The following is a 23,988-nucleotide window of genomic DNA, read 5'->3' as shown; positions in this document are numbered from 1 at the left end:
AAAACTAGAAAAGAGTTGCTATGGCTAATGTCAGAGAAATTACTGCCTGTGCTTTCTACAAGGACTTTTATGGCTTTAGGTCTCACATTTAGGTCTTTAATCCACTTTCAACTTATTTTAGTTTATAGTGAAAGAGAATGGTCCAGTTTTCCCAAAACCATTTATTGAAGATATCATCTTTTTCCTATTAGATATTCTTTCTTACTTTATGGAAGATTAATTGACCATATAATTATGGGTTCATCTTTGGATTTTCAATTCTGTTCCATTGATCTATGTATCTATTTTCTATGCCAGTACCATACTATTTTGATTACTACAGCTCTGTAATATAACTTTAAGTCCAAAACTGTGAGGCCTCCAGCTTTGCTTTTTTAAATGTTTATTTATGAGAGTGCGTGTGTGCGCGTGCACACGCGCGCACACACACACGCACAGGGGAGGGGCAGAGAGAGAGAGAGAATCCCAAGCAGGCTCCATGCTGTCAGCACAGAGCTCTACGTGGGGCTTGATCCCACAAACTGTGAGATCATGATCTGGGCCAAAATCAAGAGCCAGGATGCTTAACTGACTGAGCCACAAGGCACTGCTTGCTTTTCTTTTTCAAGACTGCTTTGGCTATTTAAGGTCTTTTGTGGTTCCATACAAATTTTAGGATTGTTTGTTCTAGTTCTGTGAAAAATGCTGTTAGTATTTTCACAGGGATTGTATTAATTCTGTAGATTTCTTTTAGTATAGACATTATATTTGTTCTTCCAATCCATGAGCATGGAATGTTTTTTCCATTTTTTTGCATCTTCTTGAATTTCTTTCATCAATATTCTATAGTTTTCAGAGTATGTGTTTTTCCATGAGGTGATTTTTTTAAACTAATTTTGTTGTGGTAATCATTTTGAAATATATATATATATATATATATATATATCAAATCATTACATTGCACATCTTAAGCTAATGCTATATGTCAAGTATATTTCAATGAAAGTGGACTGGAAAAAAAAGATAATAGAGCCAAAGATTCTATATCCATCTCAAGGATGCTCCTAAAAGAGTGAAATAAGAAAATGGGAGGGAAGAAATAATGCAAAAGAATAGTAAACGATGATGGCGAATAATAAATGATCATTTCCCTGAATTGAAGGAAAGATGGAGAATTCCCACTGCCAATCCAGGCCTAGCTCCTAACATCCCTAGACACTAACTGCCAGACTTTCTGAACTCCAAGCATAAAGAGAAAACCAGGAGAGATTCCTACCTAAAATTTTAAACTATTCTCATTCAGAAACATAGTTCTAAGAAATCCTCTATGATTTTAAGGCTTCTCATCAATTAAACACTGAAGGAAATTTTTAGGAACTAAGAAACTTTGTTTTGAAGCAATACTTATGTGAAGTTGATAATTTATTGAGAAACAGAGAAGTCATAGATGAAGAATGGAACAAACAAACAGGGAAGAGAAGGGAAGACATAGCCTAATCTGCCTCTCTTGTATAATTTGAGGACTTCTTCTAAGATCCTTTAGGTGTCCCTCAGGAATATCCCTTCAGTGAATGAAACTCACTAATCATTATAAGTCATTTTGTGTTCAACATTGCCAATTCCCAATGTTTGCTTTTTGAAATATAAATACTTTACTGTATTCCTGGCGGGATTAGCTGATTAAAACCCTTACACCTTAGTTAAATGAGTGTCTTCACACCTCACTAAACATCTCAATCACCATGGGAGCTTTAAAAAGATACTCAAGTTCACAGGACCTCCAATAGACATAGAGGATGAACCATCGTAATAAAGCAGAAAAACACTAGAACCAAAGAACCTTGGTTAAAATTACCCTTCTGCACTAATTGGAGTAACTCACTTAAGCTTCTTGAGCCTTAATCTGCTTTCCTTCAAAAACAGAATAATATCCACTTACAGAAATCTGGAGGACTAAATGAAATGAGATGTACAATACCCGGTAGAGGTAAAATATTAGTAGTTCAGCTGATGATAGTAAACTGCTTACTAATTTTATTTGGGGCCAAGGCCAAAGGCTTTAATATTTGTCTTCTAAATAAGAGTATCCTAACTACTCAGCCAGGATTCCCAAAATACTGTCATCAATCCTCATGCTAACCGCTCCTTAAATAACTGCTAAGTCTTATTCTGCTAAAAGTTGTAGCTGCTTAAAGTGGTAAGTCTCTTTGTGCCAAGGTGTCATGGTTACGAAGAGATTCAACCCCAGGCTCCTACTGCCTGCTACTTTTGAAGTTCTTCCAGAGAAAGAAAACCACACCCAAGTAAGAGTGCTCTAATATAGTTACACCCTGGGAATAAACCAGCTGAATCTGGGGTAAGGCACAGTAGGAAGAATAAATTAAAAAAAAAAAAAACTGAGAATGCATTAGATGCAAAGCAACAAAATACTTCATGTATCTTTATTTGGCTGTGTTCTCCCAACTTCATCTTCCAAATCTGGCCATTGATTTTTTATTCTTATAGGCTAGTATTATGACCAAACTGGATAAGCCAAATTAAACATTTCATAGGAATGATATTGAATAGGAGGTGTTTAAAATGAATTCAAGGTAGTCTTATATTTTCTACATTAGCACTTGGCTCTTCTGATTTTCCATTTCTCTTCATGGGCATTTCATTTTGTTCTAGAATGCAGATCTGATTTTTTAGTGCCCAAACATTATTCTTTTAAATAGCACTAATCCATTAACAGAGTTTCTTGTATTTTTTTTAATGCTAATCATTTTGGATGGATAGCTTTTTGTTTTGCTTTATTTTGTTTTGTCTGTTTGTTTTTGAGAGAGAGGGGCAGAGAGAGGGGGACAGAGGATTCAAAACAGGCTCTGGGTTAAAAGCAGAGAGCCTGATGTGGCACAGATCATGATCTGAACCCAAGTCAGATGCTCAATCGACTGAGCTACCCAGGCGCCCTGAGGGGCAATGATTTTAAATGGCAATTCATTTTTTTCTGAGAAAAATCTTTGAAAATCTTCTAAACAGGGGGGCTTGGGTCACTCAGTCAGCTGAGTGACTGACTTCAGCTCAGGTCATGATCTCACAGTTTGTGAGTTCAAACCCCACATCAGGCTTGCTGCTGTCAGCACAGAGTCTGCTTGGATCCTCGGTCCTCTTCTCCCTGTGCCCTCCCCCGACTTGTGCTCCCTCTCTCTCTCTCTCAAAAATAAATAAAAACATCAAAAAATTAAAATAAAATCTTCTAAACATACACTTTATTAAATGTATAAAAAACATGCTCTGTTTTTTTTTTTTTATCTTTTCCTCTCCACAAATGCAACAGTGACTTAAAATTATATACTTAAAAAAACTATTCTGGGGCCACCTGGGTGGTACAGTGGGTTGAGCATCCAGTGTTTGTTTTTGGCTCAGGTCATGATCTCACAGTACCCGGGATCGGGCCCCACACTGCGCTCTGTGCTGACAGCATGGAGCCAGCTTGGGATTCTCTCTTTCTCTCTCTCTGCTCCTCCCCCACTCACTCGTGTGCTGCCTCTCTCAAAATGAATAAACAAACATTAAAAAAAAAAACCATTCTGTAAATACTTCCCTGAAGTACAGCTTCTTATACATTAGTTATATAACCAGAAGATACTCTTCACAGAAAAGGAGATGTTTCAGTTTAGTGTAGAAGGACCATCTGTATCATCAGGTAGATAGATTGGGGAAAGTGTATTCCTGATGGAGGGAACAGTATCTGCAAAGAAACCATGAAACTACGAGTCATGTTTGGAGGACTGCCAGGAATAGAAAGTGTATGTTTGCATGTGCGTGGCAGGGGCGGGGGGGGGGTGGTTTGCTATGGTGGGAGGTGAGGTCTTCACCAGCGAAGTGTAGTAGGGTGAGAAGAGGGAACTAACAGTAGAGGCCATACAAATAACATATAGAGTTAGGTGGAAGAACAGGACCTGGTAAAACACACTGAGGGAAAAACAGTAGTTAAAGATGTAGCATTTGGGATTTTTGTTTTGGTTTTTTATCTCTGTTAGTTCATCTTTACTGACTTTTAGACATTGTTATTTTGTGTTACTTTTTTAGAATACCCCATAAGGTCTTGCTGATTGCAATTTTTGTTTTTTCCTTAGTATTTTTGCCAGGGTCTCAACCTTTGTGGATGTGTACACTATGTTCAGCAACCTGAAGAAACTTGAAACCTGAAGATTCGATCCAAATGCCGTCAATTTACATTAGTGACCAAGTCTTTGGCTTTAGTGATGTTTGGTTTTCCTCCTAGAGCTCTGCCTACTCATTTTTTCTGCAAATGAAAAAAAAAAACTTTTTTGGTTTATTTTTTGGAAGAGAGAGAGAGAGAGAGAGAGAGAGAGAACAGGGAAAAGGCAGAGAGAGGGAAAAAGGGAGAGAAAGAACCCGAAGCAGGCTCTGTAGTCAGTGCAGAGCCTGATACAGGCCTCGAACCCACAAAAAGTCAGATTGTGACATGAGCAGAAACCAAGAGTTGGATGCTTAATGGACTGAGCCACCCAGGCGCCTCATTTTTCTGCAATTTTTTTAAGTTTAAATTTTATATTTTTATATTTTAAATTTTATTGTGGTAAAATATACATAACATAAAATTTACCATCTCAACTGATTTTTTTAATGTTTATTTATTTTGAGAAAGAGAGAACATGCATGTGTGCACGAGCAGGGGAGGGGCGCAGAGAGAGAGAGAGAGACAGAGAGAGAGAGAGAGAGAGAATCTCAAACAGGCTCTGTGCTGAATGTGCAGAAGATGGGGAGCTAGATCTCACGAACTGTGAGATCATGGCCTGAGCCCAAATCAAGAGCCAGATGCTTAACTGCCTGAGCCACTCACCCAGGTACATCTTAGTTATTTTTAAGTGTACAGTTCAGGAGTGTTAAATATATCACATTGTTATGTAACCGTCACCACCATCCATCTCTATAATACTTTTCATCTTGCAAAAGAGAAGCTCTATATACCCATTAAACAACTCCTCATTCCTCTGTCTTCCCGGACTCGGGCAACTACTATTCTACTTTGTGTCCCTGTGAATTTGACTACTCTAAGTACCTTATATAAGCGGAATCATAGAATATTTGTCTTCTTGTGACTGGCTTGTTCCCCTTAGCAGAATGTGCTCAAGAGTCATCCACATTGTCACATTTGTCAGAATTTCCTTTTTAAAAGCTGGATAATATTCCATTCCACTTTATGCCATATTTTGCTTATCCATTTAATCAATGATAGACACTTGTGTTGTTTCCACCTTTGGGCTATTGCAAATAATGCTGCTAATGAACATTAGCAAGTATTCTTTGATATCTTGCTTTCAGTTGTTTTTAATATATACCCAAAAGTGGCATTGCTGGATTACATGGTAATTCTATCCTTACTCTTTTGAGGAACTGCTACTGTAGAACTGGAATTCTAATATACCGCTGTTGGAAATGTAAAATTGTGCAACCAGTTTGGAAAAGATTTTGGCAGTTTCCCCAAAAGTTAACATATCCCTACCACAGGACACAGCCATTCTGCTCTCCCAAAAGATATGAAAGCATTGCTCCTATGAATTTCTTAACAGTCAAAATCTGGAAAAAACAAACAAACCAATATCCATCAACATCTGGATAGATAAACAAGTGGATGAACAAACTGTGGTACGTTTACAGAATGGAATAGTACTTGGCATTATAAGGGAATAAAACATCAATGGATAAATTACAAAATGTATGCTAAAAGAAACCAGAATTTTGAAAGAGTACATATGACTCTGCTTATAAAAAAATCTAATAAATGAAAACTAATGTATAATAATAGAAAGCTTATCAATAAGTGGTGAAGGGGGGATAGGGAAGAGTCAGAGGGAGGGAATATAATGATGCATGGGGAAACTTTTAGGGGCACCAGATATGGTTATTACCTTGATGTAGACATGGTATCATGGCTGTCTACATATGCCAATGTCAACAATTTGTATACTTTAAGTATGTGAAGTTTACTGCATGTCAGTTATATCTCAATGAAGCTGCTAAACATTTTGTAGTCACAGTAAATAACAGTATAAAATAATTAAGCAATAAAATGTAATATAGACGCACATGGAGTTCATATATTTTGGTAAATAGTGTAAATATGAATGTCATTTAAGGTCTTCCTACTTATGAAATCATAACCTTAACATCTCCTTTTACTAGAGTTGGAATGAGTATTGGGGATGTAGAGCAGGATATGTAAATAACTGTCTCCTCAGAGGGAGAGCTAAGATAAATTAAATAATCTGCCCAAGGTCAATAGCTAATCAGTTTGATTATGTGTTTGAATTCAGGCTGCACCACACTGGTTAGCACTCATGTGCCCCTCCAGATTCACCTTCCATCTTCTCTACCCTGCCCTAAGCCTTGGGAGGCTAACCTGTAAGGACTCCTGCATTGGTCTAGATTTACCACTGGCTTCCCATTGGGTTTGGCCAGTGGGAACACCAGCAGAAGATGACTGGGGGGTGGGGGGTGGGGGGAGAGTGAGGTCAATGTAGTCCTTCTCAACACTTCTTCCCTCTTCCCTGGGTGATTCCCTTGGCATCACCCGACAGCTCACTGTACCTGTCCACTGTATCTCCTGTCACCTGAGGTACTCTTCACACAATTACTTCCTTTCAGGTTCCAGCAGCCACTCCTTCCCCTTACCTGTTCAGGATAGAGGTACTTAACCAGTTATTAACAGCCCTGACATTCTGCACTATTTCTTGCGGTTTCCTTACAATCTGCAAACACTTTTATAAGCAGTCCCCATATTAAACTTTCCTCAAGTTTCCCAAATTGAGTATACTACCTGTTTCCTATTAGGACCCTGATCTGTACGATAATAACAAAGTTTGATGAAGAGGCATCATTTCTGCCCAGTAAGGGCAAGGTAAGTTTGTGCCAGAATGTCTATATAGAAAGGAGTAGAAAGCTGATTGGAGAGATATAGTGGTTTAGGGGAACTTTTTGTTTATTTTTAATTTTGTGTTTAATTAAACTATATCCCCAACATGGGGCTTGAACTCACAACCCCAAGATCGAGACTGGCATGCTCTGCTGACTGAGCCAGCCAGGTGCCCCATGGGAGTTTCTTTGTTTAATTTTTGTTTTATAGGGGAACTATTTTGAAATTGCATTTGCAGAGCAAGCAGTATTTTTCCTTGAATTAAATGCTGATTTGATGGATGCTTGTAGGGCTTACCCCAACTATGAGCTAAGATTCTCTGATGGCAAAGCAGCCCACCAGCTTACACTCCTTGGTTCCATTTGATCCTCAAGAGTGACAGACAAAGCCTCAATGTTTGAGATCAGCATTATAGCACTATTAATTCCACTTACAAAGAACATATACAAGTACTTCTTATGACTACTTTGCCGTTGAGCCCACGAAAACTCACCTTTCCCTACTTATGTCTCCTGAAACAAGTGCACCTCTAGGAAGTTAGGATATGTTGCATAATGATTGGTGATAAACAGTCTATAAAGTCTCCCTGTTTTCTCGAGAGAGGTGCAAGATCAATCAAAAACTTTATTCATGAACATTTGGTTCTGCCAGAGGTCACCATGAAGTGAATTTCCCCCCTTTAATTCCACATTCCTTCCACTCATGGACTGTGCCCCAAAGGCACAGGAAATACTCAAGGGTTTTTGGCACAGTCTAGTTTTCATCAGTGCATGAAAGAAATGTCCTGACACAATTCAAAAAAGCCAGGGATTTCTATACCTCATGCTTAGAATGTCATCAACAAGTATTTGCGGGTGCCAAAAAGTACACGTTGGCGGTGTGCTTACCTCTCCCACTGATCAGCTCACGTGATTATGTGAGTACAAATATCTCATTCCTCTTCCTACTACATATGGGTTCACACCTACAGCAGAGGAAATACAGAAAAAGAGCCGGCCACAAGTTTTTATAACACAGGCCTCTCCTTCATATTCTTTCCCCACCTTCCACACTCGTGGAACTCATTCAGAGGGCATTGGTGCATCTGGAAATGTAGCTTACTCTCGTCTGCAAGATTCTTACGCTGAGGGAAAACAAGGTCACCAGCAATGAACTGGCATCCATAGATTTTAAGTTCTGCCTACGCTTCCAAACGTTTAGCATATTCATGCCACAAAGCCAAGGCAAAGTTACATTTAGGTAGCCTGAACTTCAGAAGAGGAGGGAAGATCAAATACCTTTTGTTCCCCAGAGGCTGACTACTCTAAACAGCATGTTGAGGCAATCACAAGCCACAACTGTGTGTCTTCAACTGATGCCAGGAATGGAAAGGAAACTTACACACACACAAACATGCACACACACCTGGTCTGTGTCCTAGCAGCTACAGGGGTAGTTGGCTCTAGAGAAGACATTTGATTCATGTTGTCTTCTATTCACTAGTTTTGCTTCTAATATTTTCCTTATAGATACCACATTCTATATGCCTCTGTGCATGTCATGTGCTCCAGTCAAATCCACTGGTGTCCATGACTATAGTATTTGGAATACTATATGGAATATAGTATTTGGAATAGTATATGGAATATAGTATTCCATAGTATTTGTCTACATCTCTCTTCCGGTTTTTGTAGAAATTACTCCATTGTTTCATTAACTGGACAATCTGGATCTGATCTTTGGAGGAAGAATTTGGAACTTAACGACTGCGCCTTTTAACGAAAAGATTAACAACGCTTCAGAGCTGAACAGCCCTGTATTTGTTTAAAATGGGTCTTGCATTTTGCTCTTCTGAGGAGTAACATACAATACTGAGTCTTGTCCCAGATTTATATACCATTCCAATCCCCTTGCCCATGTTCTAAATAAAGGCTGTGTGACTATATGTTTGAAATAGAAATAACTCCAGTGTGCTATGGCTTTGTTTATAAAAACGAGTTGCTAGACGTTTTCTTGGATCTTTGCGAGAAGTGACATCCTATACTGATGCCCTTTCTGTAATCACAACACTAACCACTTCCAGCCCCTGGTATTGTGTTGCAGGATTTTGATGATGTTTAGTTTTACACTTATTAAAGAACCACGTCCCGCTTGATTATCCTTTTTCCTGCACTGCTGGCAGAGCACATACCATCTTAAGTCTATACGGGATTACACACACTTCCACTGATTTTGCTGAGCGTCGGTGATGCAGCTTGGCCAGGAATCCTCAGTCAGTCCTCTTCCTAATTTGGTACGACTGGCAGGCAGTCTGTCCCTGACAACACCATGACACCCCAGTCACTCCCTCTGGTTGCTCACTGGGGGAGGGAACACCAGGGACCCAGTCTTGTTGCTGAGGAAATGAAGCACATTCATTTACCCTGCTGCTTCACACAGACAAGAAAGGCCAAAACAAACAGTGACCCAGCATGCTGAACGCTGCTGAAACATCTGAGACATTCTTCCAGTCTGGGACTCCTGCCCTGTGAGACCCAAATTTACAAGGATGGCTTTCTCCCTCCCTTTTTCCCCCATTCCTCTTTTGCTCTCAAATACGCCGGTTATCAATATGAGCACTTCAGAAGGAAGACATTTTAAATCATGAGATTTCAAAAATTGAAAGTTACGTCAGAGGTCATTTAGTACTGGTTTTCAAATTGTTCTGAAGAACCCCATGATCTCCCAAATGCACCCAGGGTTACTGCTGACCCCCCCACCCCACAACCACACACCTAAGGGAAGGACAGAAAGGAGTGGAGTTCCAGGACTCCAGGTCCCTCATCCCCTTCAGCAGCAGCACCCCTTTGATCTGTTTTTGTATATCAAAGGTCCTCATAAGATTTCCTTTACAAAAAAGGATTGCATATTTTTTAAAAAGCAGTTTGGGAACCACTGGGTTGGGGAAGGGACTGGTCCCAAAATCCCAGTCAACTGGATTAGGACCCAGAGTCCCAGCTTCTCAACCCCATAGTTTTCCCACCCCCACCCTCACTCCCCTGGAGCAGTTACAATAAGAAAATACCACCTGAATCTGCCTCTAAAGTTTGAGAAGCCATTTTCCCTTGTGGGTTTTATAATAACTCTTACCCTGCCAAGTAAAGACACCCAGTGAAGGGGTGTCCTCACTATGTTAGGGAGCATCAGGTCATGGTGGCCAATTCCTTACCTCTAGATATTTGGCCCTGGGTTACAAAAGATTAATTTAGAGCTAAGCAAGTTTGAAACTGGGCTGTATCAAGGGTCCGTGAGTGTGCTTTTAGATCCCTTCATCAAACTTCGCCCACAACACCAATACGAGGTGACAGAGAACACCTCTTCTGGTTCCAACTTCCTCTAAGGCAGAGTCTGAGGGCCAGGACTTCTGCCGCCCCTCTTCCAGGGAGAGCCAGGCTAGTGGGAATTTGCTGCCACACTCTCTCTGCCCCCTTTGAACTCTTGCTTTCCTTCCTCCCAGACTGGGGTTACTTGGTTGCCTACCTGTGGTGCAGCTTTCAGCTCCCCTTTCCACCACAGCAGGAAAGAAAAAGCTTTCTTGGCTCCCTCATAAATATTCATGACCTGCGATGCTGCTTCCTCAAGTCCCTTCCCAGGTGAAAATGATACCTTTGAAAATGATTATGGCCATGATTTGCCTGAGAAGCAGTCAGGCTTCCTCCCCCAGTTGGGATCTAGGAGATCTTCGTTCAGCAAAAGTGTCGGCTTACCTGTGAATTGGAAAGATCAGGATTCCTGCCAGGGTGCAGGCAAAGAGTCCTTCCCTCCTTGGGAGGGGATTAATTCTAGAGGGGAGCCCTGGAAACTCAAAATAATCCCATCAAGACTCACCTGTTCCCCCTTTCCTGAGGGAACCAGGAAGAACAGTGCTCTTAAAGAGAACACAGAACTTTTTTTCCTTGCTCTACTCTCTGCTTCCAACCTGAGGGAAGGGAAGTCAAATAAAAATGGGGATGGGGATCCCTCTGCAAAGTGATTCCCCAATTCCAGGCTGCCTGGCAGAAAGTCAAATCCTCTACAACTGGAGCCCCAGGGGAGCATTGTGGTCCCAAGTAGTAGAGAAAAGACTGGACACTGATGAAGGGTGGAGGACCCGGTGAGCTGAAAGGTGGGGCCTTCAGATAGCCCCAGAGAAAATATCCTGCAGCCATCTGCTTGCAAGGAACTTTAAGAGACATTTGGAGGCAATCATCTTTTTGAGGGGGATGAATACACTCCGCCTGAATTATCCGGGTGATGGAGTGAGGTTTTACATAAAGGACTCTTAAATACAGAGAACAAAACTGAGGGTTGCTGGAGGGGCTGTGGCTGGGGAGGATGGGCTAAATGGGTGATGGGTATTAAGGAGGACACTTGTTGGGATGAGCACTGGGTGTTATTATGTTAAGTGATGAATCACTGAATTCTATTCCTGAAACTAATACTACACTGTATGTTAACTAACTTGAATTTAAATGAATTTTTAAAAAGGGAGGTTTTGCCTTTGAAATCTGTGGCTCCCAGTTCCTGACTAAAATTGTTACCCTCCGTGTTTGAATGGTGTAGGGGATGATGCAGTCTGGGCCCGGATCCTCTTTGTCCTTCCATCTCTCACTTTGGAATTCTCTCTCCCTTCCCCTTTTGCCATAAATAACCTTCTTACCTTAATGCCCTATGTTCAAGCCGCCAAACTGGAGTTTAAGAGGTTTACTGCTCCCCTTACTTTCCATTTGAGGATCTTAAGATGATTCTTCAGATGAAAAATTATTTTCTTTGTGCTTTCATTTGGACAAAGATAGAGTTCAAGCCTCTGTTAATGGCCCAACAAAGTGGTTGGGCGATGATTGGTTTCCTGGCATCCAGGTGCAGGACATTCAGAGACTTGCCCTTAATTCTTCCACAATCATGGGGCCAGGTCAGGTGATAAGGCTGAAGGGCTGTCATTTTCAGCATCTATCTAGCCATTCATGGCTTCCAGACATCCATTCTTTTGTTACCTTTGTTACCTGTCCTGCCACTATGAGTCATCACACTTTTAGAGAAAAGCGTATTTCCTAAAGACATTAAATTGATTATAGCATTTTTGTCTGGTCCTTTGTTTCAGAGCTTTCTGTGTAGTTTCCATTCAAAATGCTCTTTAGCCTGTCATGCTGTCAAATGGTGGGTATGGGTAAAGACATGTGTTTGCATTTGGGTGTCAGCTCCTGACATTTGTATTTATTTGTACATATGTATTTTGTTTGTTCAAATAAATGTTTCATCAGATGTAGAGTACAGTAGGGAGATTCAGGGAAGGAGCCAGTACAATGCAACAGCAAGTGAAATATTTCTCAATAAGACTTGGAATTCTGACTTCTGGTTAATTGTAAAGATGATCTGGAGGAAGAACTAGCACATCAGGGAGCTAAGGTTTGTATTTATCTTTTAATGTTATTGTTATATTATACAGTTTACTGCATAAATAATGGAAACGCTAGTAATAACAATTTAGGGACCGTTCAACTGTTGTGTGCACTGTATTTCATTGATACTTTTTGGAACTGTGCAGAACCACAATGATTCCCTATTTAATGAACATGCAGTGGTAAATTAAAAAATGAAGGTTTTTTTTTCCAAATGGATAAAATTTGTTTTTAATTCATCCCACTTAAAAGCACTCCATCATCTGTTCACTAAAAATCACTCAATAGTCCTAAAAAGAAACTTTTTTTCATATTGTCTTTCTACTATTTTTTTTTTAAACTGCAAATTTAATACGGCATTACTAGGAAGAAAAAAATACCTTGCAAACTGAAATGATACTAATTGCACCTGAATGGATATAGACTATTGTGTTTATCTGAATGTTTGGCTATATATTTAAGGTATATTTGAAAAGTAAAAAGCTAAGAATTCGACATAATAGTTTTCACAGGTACAAGGGATAATCGTGGTCAATGCAGGATTAATATTTTCATATTCTATAAAGAGAACTTTTCATGTTTGCCTATCTTGGTTTAATAAAGAAATCATTATACTGAAATTATTTCGTTGAGAGTATGCTCATTCATTTTTGCATTTCCAGTGTCTACAACATAGTAGTTGCTCAAGGAACATTTACTGAATGATTTCAGTGAATACCACTTTGCCCTTAAATACCCCTCTCTCTCCAATTTTGAGGCAAAACAGGAAGAGGAGAGAAATGACTTAAAATAGATAAAATGTACTAAAACCCTACTTTTCCCCAGGCACTTGATATCTGTGATATCACTAAATATTCCCCTAAACCTGTAAGATTGGTATCCCTATTTCAATTTTGCAGAATGTGAAACTGATGTTCAGCAAGGGGATGACAGACACATTGTAATAGGACACATATATAATAAATGATACAGCTGGAATTGAATCCAGTTGTGATTCTAAAACATGTGGGTTGTTTTTGATTTTACCACTTTTTGACTCATAAATCCAACAATTATTTTTGAACACATAGGATGTGCCAGGCACTGTTCTAGACACCAGACACAAGAGTAAATTTTAAAAGATAGTTTCTGGCAAAAAAAAAAAAAAAAAAAAAAAGGATAAAGTTTCTATCCTTGTAGAGCTTATGTTGTAGAGACAAAGGATAAACAAATCTACAGCACAACACTGGTCCAAATAACACTGAAAAATAGTTATTTGGGTACATCACTAAAACAGAATTAGTCTGCTTTCTAAAACTCAGAAAACAGGAGGTGTGAAAGCAGTGTGGGGAGAGCAGAGTAATTTCAGAGCGTGATTTCAGAGAGGCACAGTCAGAAACGCAGGGCCTGGATATGCCATTGTAAACACTTTGTTTCTCATTAGGGAAGATGGAAAGCTGAAGAGTGATATGCCCCACTTCACATTTAAAGATTTTCAAAAAAAAATTTTAAGTTTATTTATTTATTTTGAGAGAGAGAGCAGGTGGAGTAGGGGCAGAGAGAGAGAGGAGAGAGAGCGAATCCCAAGCAGGCTCTGCACTGTCAGCGCAGAGGCCGAAGAAACAGGGCTCGAATTCACAAACCGTGAGATCATGACCTGAGCCGAAATCAAGAGTCCAGCACTTAACTGACTGCCACCAGGAGCCCCACATTTAAAGATTTTTAAAAGGGGGAAGGGAACAAGAAAGATGACCAAGTTGGAGGCCCTTCCCTTGTAAGAATCCAGGCAAGAGGTGGCGGTGCCAGAGACCTGGGTGATAGCAGGAGTTGTATAGCGAGATTGTTGGATTCTAGACAAAATTTGTGGAGGGACTGATTAGATGAGGGGTGCTTTTGGAGTTGCTGTGGTTACTCCCTATCCTGCTGGATCAGAATCATGTTATTTTTGTAGTTTCCTCATCTGTAAAATGGGAATGATTTTAGAGAACCCATCCTGACAAATGTCCTTGGCATCACACAGAGTACACAGTAAGCATTCAATAAACATTATTTCTAGAGATTAGCAAAGCTAATTGGACAGGGAGCATTGGCAGCTCTCTAAGCATGCAACCTGGAGCAGGTCACAAAGGCAGCCCAGGTTTGGGCCTGGCTCAGAGACGGTGGGCTGAGAGGGCCCGTGAAGCTGGTGATGAGCACCCCTGCACCTGCTGTGGGGAATGTAAGAGTGAAGAGAGGAAAGGGAAAGTGTGTGAAAGACAGGATTCTCCAAAGAACAAGTGTATGATGTTAGTTCTTGACCTCGAGTGCTGTGCAGATACAGCTTACATATCCAAAGATTACTGGGGAAACTCTACAACATACCTAATGATTCTGAGAGGGAGACATTTTCAAATGGTGAAGTTTTAGATGGCTAAGTTATGGGATGCAGGAAATGAAAGAGGATAGAAAAAAAGAGGGATATAGGTCCCCCTATAAATTTAACTGTGGTTATGGAACACTTTTTACAGATGATTGACCCTCATCCTCACAATTAGGGGAGTTTTTATTAAAACTCCAGGATTGTTTTGGTGAAATATCTGCTTTCCTATTCACCCTGCAGGAATTCTTATTCAATAATAAGGTAATCTTCAACAACGATTGAAAACCCCTGTTGATGGGCACCTGTGTGCCTCAATCCATTAAGCGTCCGACTTTGGCTCAGGTCATGATCTCACAGTTCGTGGGTTCGAGCCTTGCATCAGGTTCTACACTGACAGCACGAAGCCTGTTTCGGATCCTCTGCCTCTCTATCTCTGCTTCTCCCCAGCATGCACCCTCTGTCTCTCAAAAATAAACAACCATTGAAAAAAAATTTTTTTTAAAGAAACTCCTGTTGATAGAATTCTGACTTTAATTTTGATTCTGTTTTCAACTAATTTTTGTTAGCTAGACTTTTAAAAATTACAAAATTAATACATGTTCACACTAAACAATTCAAAAATTGTACAAAGAAATGACAGTAGGAGGTAAATGTGTTCTCCATCCTGCAATCCCCCATGTTTCTCACCCCAGAGGTACCGCTCTCACTGGTTTGTTGTGAATCATACCAGGAATGCTCTATGTATATACAAGCACACACATATACGTACATAATTTAAATGTTTTTATCCGAGCAGGAGGGAACAATTTGGCAATCAACTCTACTCACTTAACAACATACAGGAGGTTGTATTAGCATAACCACAATTGAAAAATAGGCCTCTTAAAACTGAGGCCAAAATACAATAGTTAGTAGTGAGAAAATGATTTTATTGGGCCTTGATCTTTAAGGAACACTAAAATGTATGAAAATACTTTTCACATTTTTAACAAAATTTAGATTATGATTGCAACTTTGTAGTATTTCTTAGAAGGAGAAAAAGTCAAGTGTGAGGGGTGAGAAGTTGGAGCCTTTCCTCCTTCCAAATTGTATGCTAGCTCAGTAGAATATCTTTCCACCCACATTTAATTTTCACAGCATTATCTTAAGGACAGTCATTTGTATGAAATTATTTCTGGGCTTTATCAGTTTTCCCAAGGATCTCAGGTACAAATCCTTTGACGTTCAAATTATGTTCTTTTGAAGTGTCTATCTTGTCATCATTGTTATTCTTTTATCTTGTTGATGAGTCTGATTATCAGATCAACATTTGGCACTGGTATGATGTGAGCTGTTCTCATTATCTGAAGGCAGAGATAGCAAGGTAGGATATTTGAGTGGCCAGTTACTTAGTGAATATTTTCATGTTATCATGGCTTTTACTTTACAATCTTGTTACTACAAGGATATGCAGGTAATGATTAAAGATAATTCCCTCTAGTCTTGGGCACCCAGAGCTAACAATCTTTTTAATGGGCTACATACATTTCCTACTTGCCATTCTAGGGATATGCCATCATTTATTTAACCAATGCATTATTGACAGACAGGAAATATGTTAAGGTTTTTAAAGTACAAACAATGCTAAAATGAACATTCATACACACACATATATTTGTACACAGGAAAAACATTTTAGAAGTGGAATTGCCAAGTCAAAGGGTACTAGTACATGTCACATTTTGATAGACTCTAGCAAATTGCCCTTTAAATGGCTTCACCAGTTTATCCTCACACTATCAATGTATGAAATGGCCTATTGATCACACCCTTTTCAACAGTGAGTATTACCACAACTTTCTAATTTTTGCCGATCTGATGTTAAAAAATAATCCTATTGTTTTTATTCTCATTTCTTTAACTGTAGTTGATGTTAAACCTGTCTTTTATTCTTTGCTCTTTTGCCATTGGTATTTCTTTTTCTATAAACTTCCTATTCATATTCTTTATCTGCCTTTATAATTGAGTTATTCATCTTTTTCATATTCACGTATAACATCTTTTTCCATATTAAAAAATAGCCCTTTGCTATATGGGATGCATGTACTTTTCCTCAATCTGTCATTTGTCCTTGACTTTGTTTTGTGTGTTGTCATATAAACATTAAATTTTTATACAGTTCATGTTAGCAGCCTCTTCCCCACTGTAAAATTGTTTTTTAATTCTACTGTGTTTTCTTCTTGAACCTTTGTATTTCATTTGTAAGCATGTTAAATATACTTGGAATAAGAGATTTTTAAAAAATAACTTTTTATTTCATTTGCAGGTTTGGTCATCACTTTATCCCTGTATGAGATAAGTGTAATAAATGGTGTAAACACCATTGATTCCCTCTCTTCTGCTAACATGGAGAACATATGTGCCCACTAAACTTGTCTGATTACAAATTATGACTGAAGGAATGAGGGAAGGGTTTTTGTATATACAAGTCACCAGATGTTTTATAATGATTCTGTTAATATGAGCCTCAGGATTAGACTAGAACCAGTGTTACAGGTCAAGACTGAAGCTCATTGACCAAGCTATGCGGGAAAGTTTGTGCAGCGCCTGCTGGCACAATACATAAATATCCAGATTTATTGCTCTCTGTCTCCAGCACCGAATTTGCCCACAGATTTATGAAAGGGAAAACATGAAATTGAGATTTGTAAATATTTGAAGTTTACTTCTGAGATCTAAAAAGGCAGTAAGAAGGCTAGTAATAAATTCAAAATAGAGGTTGGGGAATGCAGTAAGTTTGCAATTATAGGAATATAACTTAAGGAAGGAATCACAAACAATAAAATTTAATAATTTCACCCTTGGTTCATAAAACACTGAGCTCCAACTGACATAAATTACTAGCCTGAGGTAAAAAGGAGGTAAGTGAATATGGACTGTCACAGAGGAAATCGTTGGTAGATTTGGCAACCGGAGTTAGAATCTCTAATTCTTCTGGCAGTTTGATTCTCCTTGCAAGTCAGTAAAGGCCAAAAGCCTTTAAAAGGTTCTACCAATATGCATGATGCACATTGTCTTTTGCCCTATTTGTAACTACTGACATCTTGGAAGTCTCGGAAAGAAGGCATTTCAGCAGCTTGATTAGTTTTCCATATTTTATTAATCAAGAGTCCAGTTCCTTCAGCAATCAAGTTCTGTGGCTTGTATGATTGTGAGCCCGTGTCAATTTTCAGGGCTAATATTAGGCTTGATTTAAGAAAAGCAGTTAAACCAGTGATGAGAATCTGTGCCAATTTCCCCATGCCTTGGTTTCCTCATCTTTAAAATGGGGTTATTGATAAATTCCAGTGGCAGATTCCACTGTGGGTACTTAATGCTAAACCTTACTACAGTCTTATTAACATGCCAAGGTCACTCTTAGCTAGTATTGGGCCTTCCTAAGATTTATGAAAATGCAACCCAATGGGCAGATGACCTACCAAGTGGTACCCCTTCCTCTGGACGGATACGGTTGGGTCACATCTTGATGTGTGGGCTGTACAGAGTATGGGCTGGATTCCAGCCACTGCTGGCTACCTTTATGCAGGGAGGTCCTGAAAGGAACCCAGGGTTTTTGTTTAATTGGCAGAGATTCCTTGATCTCAAGGAAAGTAGACCCAGAGTCTGGCCTAGAGATAAGCATGGTTAACCAATAAGATGAAAATGAAAGTCAGCTAGGGTCTTCCTTGATAAAGGAAAGACCCAGGAGGAGAAACATTGTGTCCTGGTTCTACCTGTGAATTGTAATCATGTGATAGCACAATGCTCTAGTGGTCAGTGCTCTCGTGGTCATTATATAGTTATGAATGGAAGACCAAGAGACTTGACCTAAAGCCCTAACACCAATGAGTTACCAAAACAATACTAGAATTCTCCTACTTCTGGACTTCAATATGAGAAAAATCCCATTTGTTTAAGCCACTGTTAGTTGGGTTTTGTGTGGCTTGAAGCTGAAAGCTTTCCTAATGGATAAAGAACCACAAGGGCTGGTGTGAGGATAAAATGAGATGGTATAATTAACCCTGTTAGTCAGGAACATAGAAAGGACTCAGTAACTGATGACTGCGAATGGTGGTCATGATGGCAATAATTGTGGTCATATTAAGCAGGATAAAAGAAAGAGCTTGGGACTAAGCTAAACTACCTCAGTATGAGTTTCTTTGTGTCTTTGGCAAATTACCTATCCTAGGGCTCAATTTACATCTATCTCTGTAAAAAAGAGTTAATAATAATACTTGTCTCACAAGGTAGTTGTAAAGACCCAAAGGGAAGGTATGTGAAAAGCATTTTATAAACTGTGAATATGATATAGAGGTTACTTGTTATTGTCATAGTATCTTAGGCCTCAGTTCAAAGACAGGATAAAAATTGCCCTCAAATTAGAGATAAAAGCAATAATAAATGGCTAAGTCTGATTTTAGTCAAGGGTATTGAGTAATAAGAATTAAAAATAACTTTCAATCTGTTTTAGCCATAAGCGGATCTCATTTTCATACCTGGAAACCTAAAAAAAAGGCAATAAAACCACCTTATCTAGAGTGGGAAGGATGAGTTATTTTCCCCCCACAGCTTCAGTGCACTATTAAAGAAATCTTGGCAATGAAAAAGAATGAGGAAATTTTAAACTGGAAGGTGACACAGCAGAGAATAGAATACAGAAATGAAGGTCAGGTTTTGGGGGGAATAAGGTGTTTCATGGGGTGCTCAGCAGAGAAGGTGGCCTCAGAAAGGATCCAGAAATAGCAGTAAATTACAGTTATTTCCTTTTTGGTCTTCTCTGGCTCTAGCTTTGGTGGGCACTTCCAATGGAGATCTAAATCAGGAGTTATACATCCCAAGGATACAAGATGGGGGCTTGCTTAGGCCCAGTCAGGAAATAAGGGTGCTATTTAATGGGTCTGCCTCTGCTCCACAGTGTCCTTAAACATAAACATACACAACCTTCAAGGTCCTAATCATGATGTGTAATAATTAGAGTTTGCATCTGGTATTTCACCGTTCAAACCTCTACACTAGGGCATTAATAAAACTTTGATTAATTTGATTAATTTGATTAAGAAAATATCTCCATGCTTGGGTTTGGTATGAGTCTTTCTTTTACCATCCTAATTCCAAATAATTCAGTAACCCTGTGTCTCAAATGCTCTAGATCCCACATAGACTTGGTTATTTCCTTGTAACACAGCAGAGCCATGTACTACTGAGAAGTTTCTAACATACTAAAAGTTTATACTTTAAAAAATAAACTTCATCAATGGAAAATATTCATTTTATTTCTGTTCTGACTTGCAAAGTTGGAGATTTACGTAAATCCAGGTGGTAGACTTTTCCTATAACGTGTGTTCTGCAGAAACAAGCCCCTGTAATGGTCTGAAAACCAAGTAGGGTTTGTTGATGATCCCAGCCTTTCATAGGAAAGAAACACCTCTGGGTGAGTACTAATATCAGATAATCTGTGTCCATTAATCAAAAACAAATTATTCTCTGGTTAATTTCTGAGCTACATTTCTACCACTACAGGTTTGCTTTTTAATTATTTCATGCCGTTTCAATGTAGGCAACAAAAGCAGACAGTTTCAAGTGCTGTTCCTGGCACTATTAATGAGTTAAACATTTAATTCGGAAGAGACTGTCCCTTTGCTCATCAGGCTCTGTTAATATTAGTTTATTAGTTTGTGTACATGCTGAGCTGCTGAGCTAAAGATACCCTCATTTACAATGACTGAAATAAGCAAGATGTTTGTCTCTCTCTCTCACATTACAGTCCAGAGGTAGATGGGGAGCCCTGTGCTGGTAGGTGGCTCTGACATTATCAACTTGTGACTTCCACTTATGGGTCCAAAGTGATTGCCATAGTCCTTCCCACCTCACAGCCAGAGAAAAGACCTACTGATTTTAAAAGCAAGATTTGTAAGTGGCTCCCATCACTCTCCCAGTCACGCCACTGGCCAAACCATAGTTTCACTTAGCTAGAAGGGAGGTAAGTAAATGTGGAGCTGAGAACTCACCAATTTGCCTAGCTAAGATTCTGTTGTTATGGAAGAGGGAAAGAATGGATGTTGAGGAATAACAGAAGTCTGTTACACTGAAGCTTCTGAAATTTTGGTGTACGTATAAATTACCTGGGAACCTTGTTGAAATGCTGACTCATTAAGTCTGGGGTGGAATTTGAGACATTATGTTATCAAACAAGCTTCTAATTCTTGCTTGATGTCAGTGCTGCTGGTCTGTAGACCACAGTGAGCAAGCAACTAGAAGACTCTTTCAATTACAGGAAACAGGGATTCCTTTAGGATCACTTGTTTCCAGGAAGGTTGTGAAAAATCAAGGCAACTCTAGTTATCACAACCCTCTCTTAACCAATGGAATATTTATCTTTGTGTGAATGTACCACTTTTCTCTCATACCAAACTGGATAATTCTCTACATATTCTCTAGCCCAAAATCTGACAAAAACATTTGTTGCTTCAGTTAGACTGAGGACCTTCCCCAATCAAGTGCCATGATTTCATGGGTCACTTGGCAGTCTGTAAATGGGATAAGCTTTGTTTTAATCAGTAGCCACATTAACATGAACAGCCTGACTTGGCTTCCCTGACCAAATGTGTAGGCAATACAGCTTAAATTATAGGGGAAGCCATATAGAAAACCATACATAGTTTCTTTGTTTGCATGTTATAGTAAACCACAGAAACTTAACACTTTGTGTATGAAAAACTGAGAAATATCAAGGCAACACAGATTGGTGCTTGGATATGATGGCATATAGTTATTACAGTTGGTAAAGTCACTGTTTTTTACTTACAGAATAAATAGATGCACATTCTTTATACTGAAAAGCACAAGAAAAACTCATAATTTTAATTTTAGTTTAATTCATATTTTTCCAAGTTAACTTTAAAATTAAGCAAGGGGCGCCTGGGTGGCTCAGTCGGTTAAGTGGCCGACTTCGGCTCAGGTCACGATCTCACGGTCTGTGAGTTCGAGCCGCGCGTCAGGCTCTGTGCTGACAGCTCAGAGCCTGGAGCCTGTTTCAGATTCTGTGTCTCCCTCTCTCTGACCCTCCCCTGTTCATGCTCTGTCTCTCCCTGTCTCAAAAATAAATAAAAACGTTAAAAAAAAACTTTAAAAAAAATAAATAAAATTAAGCAAGATAAGGAGTACCAAGTTATAGAAAGAACAAAAAAGAATAGTTTAAATAGAAAAATACACTGTCAGGGAGTCTGGGTGGCTCAGTCAGTTAAGGGTTGGAGTACAGTTCAGGTCATGATCTCACAATTCATGGGTTCAAGCCTCACATGGAGCCCTGCACTAAAAGCTTGGATTCTGATTCAGATTCTGTGTCTCTCTCGCTCTCTGCCCCTCCCCATGATCTCACAGCTATGAGTTCGAGCCCCACATTGGGCTCTGTGCTGACAGCTCAAAGCCTGGAGCCTGCTTCAGATTCTGTGTCTCCCTCTCTCGCTACCACTCTCTCGCTCTTGCTCTCTCTAAAATAAACATTAAAACATTTTTTTAAAGAAAAGATACACTGTTTACACTTTATATAATTAACCATGTTTTGCTCTCCAATCTCAATGTGTTCTTACTTAATGCCATATTGGGATGACTTTTATACTTCACTATAACCCACTTTAATTAGTAGATCTGATTCTTTTTTGATTCTCAGACCATCTGACACTCATCTTGGCTTTTAGAGATCTCCTTTCTCCACAGAAGTCCTATTTTTTTTTTTTTTGGTTCTGTCTTTCCTTTGCCCTGTAAGTATACACAAGCATGATTAGATGCAGCTGTTTTTAATTAACCCCTTCAGCTGTCCTCCAGATGAATGACTCAATATGACTTGGCAAATTGATGGTTTCTAAGGAGTAACACATATTTACATCACACCAATATGTTTAATAATGTTAACCCATCTTACACCAGCAGAGCAACAATAATGACCCATCCTACTCATAAAATCCAGTTCAGGTGATTTACTAGGTTGGAATGACTTCTCAGTGACCTGAAATCTTGCAATAGGAATTTAGGGTTCTGATGGGTCTTTTTTTCTCTTTTGCGTGGGAATTAGGCAAGGACAGCAAGATCTGAATGGGCCCCTTCTGATGACTATAGGGCACGGGGAAAGGGTACTTCTTAGATTAGCCAGGTATTGTGAATGTGAAGGATGTAAAATGTTGAATGGTAGAAGGGTGAATCAAGGCATAAATCAGAAGACCAGGCAGAACAGAAGACAAGCTGTGGAAGCCAAAACTGGAAGGCAGGAAGCCAAAGATTGTGAAGCAGTAAAATGAACCAGAAGCAGCTGTAAGAAAGTCCTGGAATAAAGATGGAATTTGCCCATCCACCCCACCACCCTGGGAGAATTTTTAAGTCTTTCTCTTGCCAACTTGGACAAGTATGTATGGAGGCTTGTTGAAAAGAGTGTAGAATAGGTGGGATCAAAATAAATCTCTTCCTTAAAGAGGCCAGGCCAACACCAGATAAACCCTAGAAATGATTAAGTTTGCATAATTTCCTTTAATCCTAGGGTTACCTGGTCTGGGTCTGGGAGTAGTCCTTTATTCATTCTGCAAATACTTATTGAGTAGAAGTGAAATAGTACAAATAGGAATTAGACATACTTCTTGCCCTCAGAGACCTTATATTCTTGTTGGCTTGAGAGAAGCGTCTAAATATAATATGACACAAAACATACATCTCATACTTTGAAAAGGGCAGTCAGGCTCCACAGACGAGAAAGGAAAGGGACCTGCCCTCAAGGAGTTATAATATGGTAAAAGGAGAGAGGCATGAATATAAAAGGAGAAAATATGAAAAAAAAAAAACCCTCACATACATTCTGTGAAAGCAGTCTATACAGAGTCTAAGGGGGCAGAAGGGAAAGGGGCCAATTCTTTCTGGATGGTGGAAGTGGGTGGTGAGATGTTTAGGAAATCCTTCAAAAGGAGGTAACATATACTGTAAGATATATAGGGGGATATAAAACTGACAACAGGAATAAGAAGAGCATTTAAGGCAAAGGTAGTAAAAGCACAATGTCATGAAATATTATTGAAATTTGAGGGCAACTCTGTTTGTAGCTCTGTTAGGCTTGAGGTGAGGTAATGGGGATGGATGAAGATATAGGCAGGAGAGGTAGGTAGATAAGCACACATTTATGGTATAATAATTGGCTAGGAAACTTGGGCAAAGCCAACACACACCAATCCCATAGCCAACTTGGTTTTCCACTGGATCTCTGAGAAAAAATGTTTATATTTAAACACCTATTTTATGCAAGGTCCTGATATACTATGGATGAGGGAGTAAAAATATGAATAAGACAATTT

Source organism: Lynx canadensis, chromosome D4 (genome assembly GCF_007474595.2).
Source record: "Lynx canadensis isolate LIC74 chromosome D4, mLynCan4.pri.v2, whole genome shotgun sequence".
NCBI lineage: Eukaryota > Metazoa > Chordata > Mammalia > Carnivora > Felidae > Lynx > Lynx canadensis.
The sequence above is the reverse complement of the archived record's forward strand: the minus strand, read 5'-3'. Positions refer to the sequence as shown.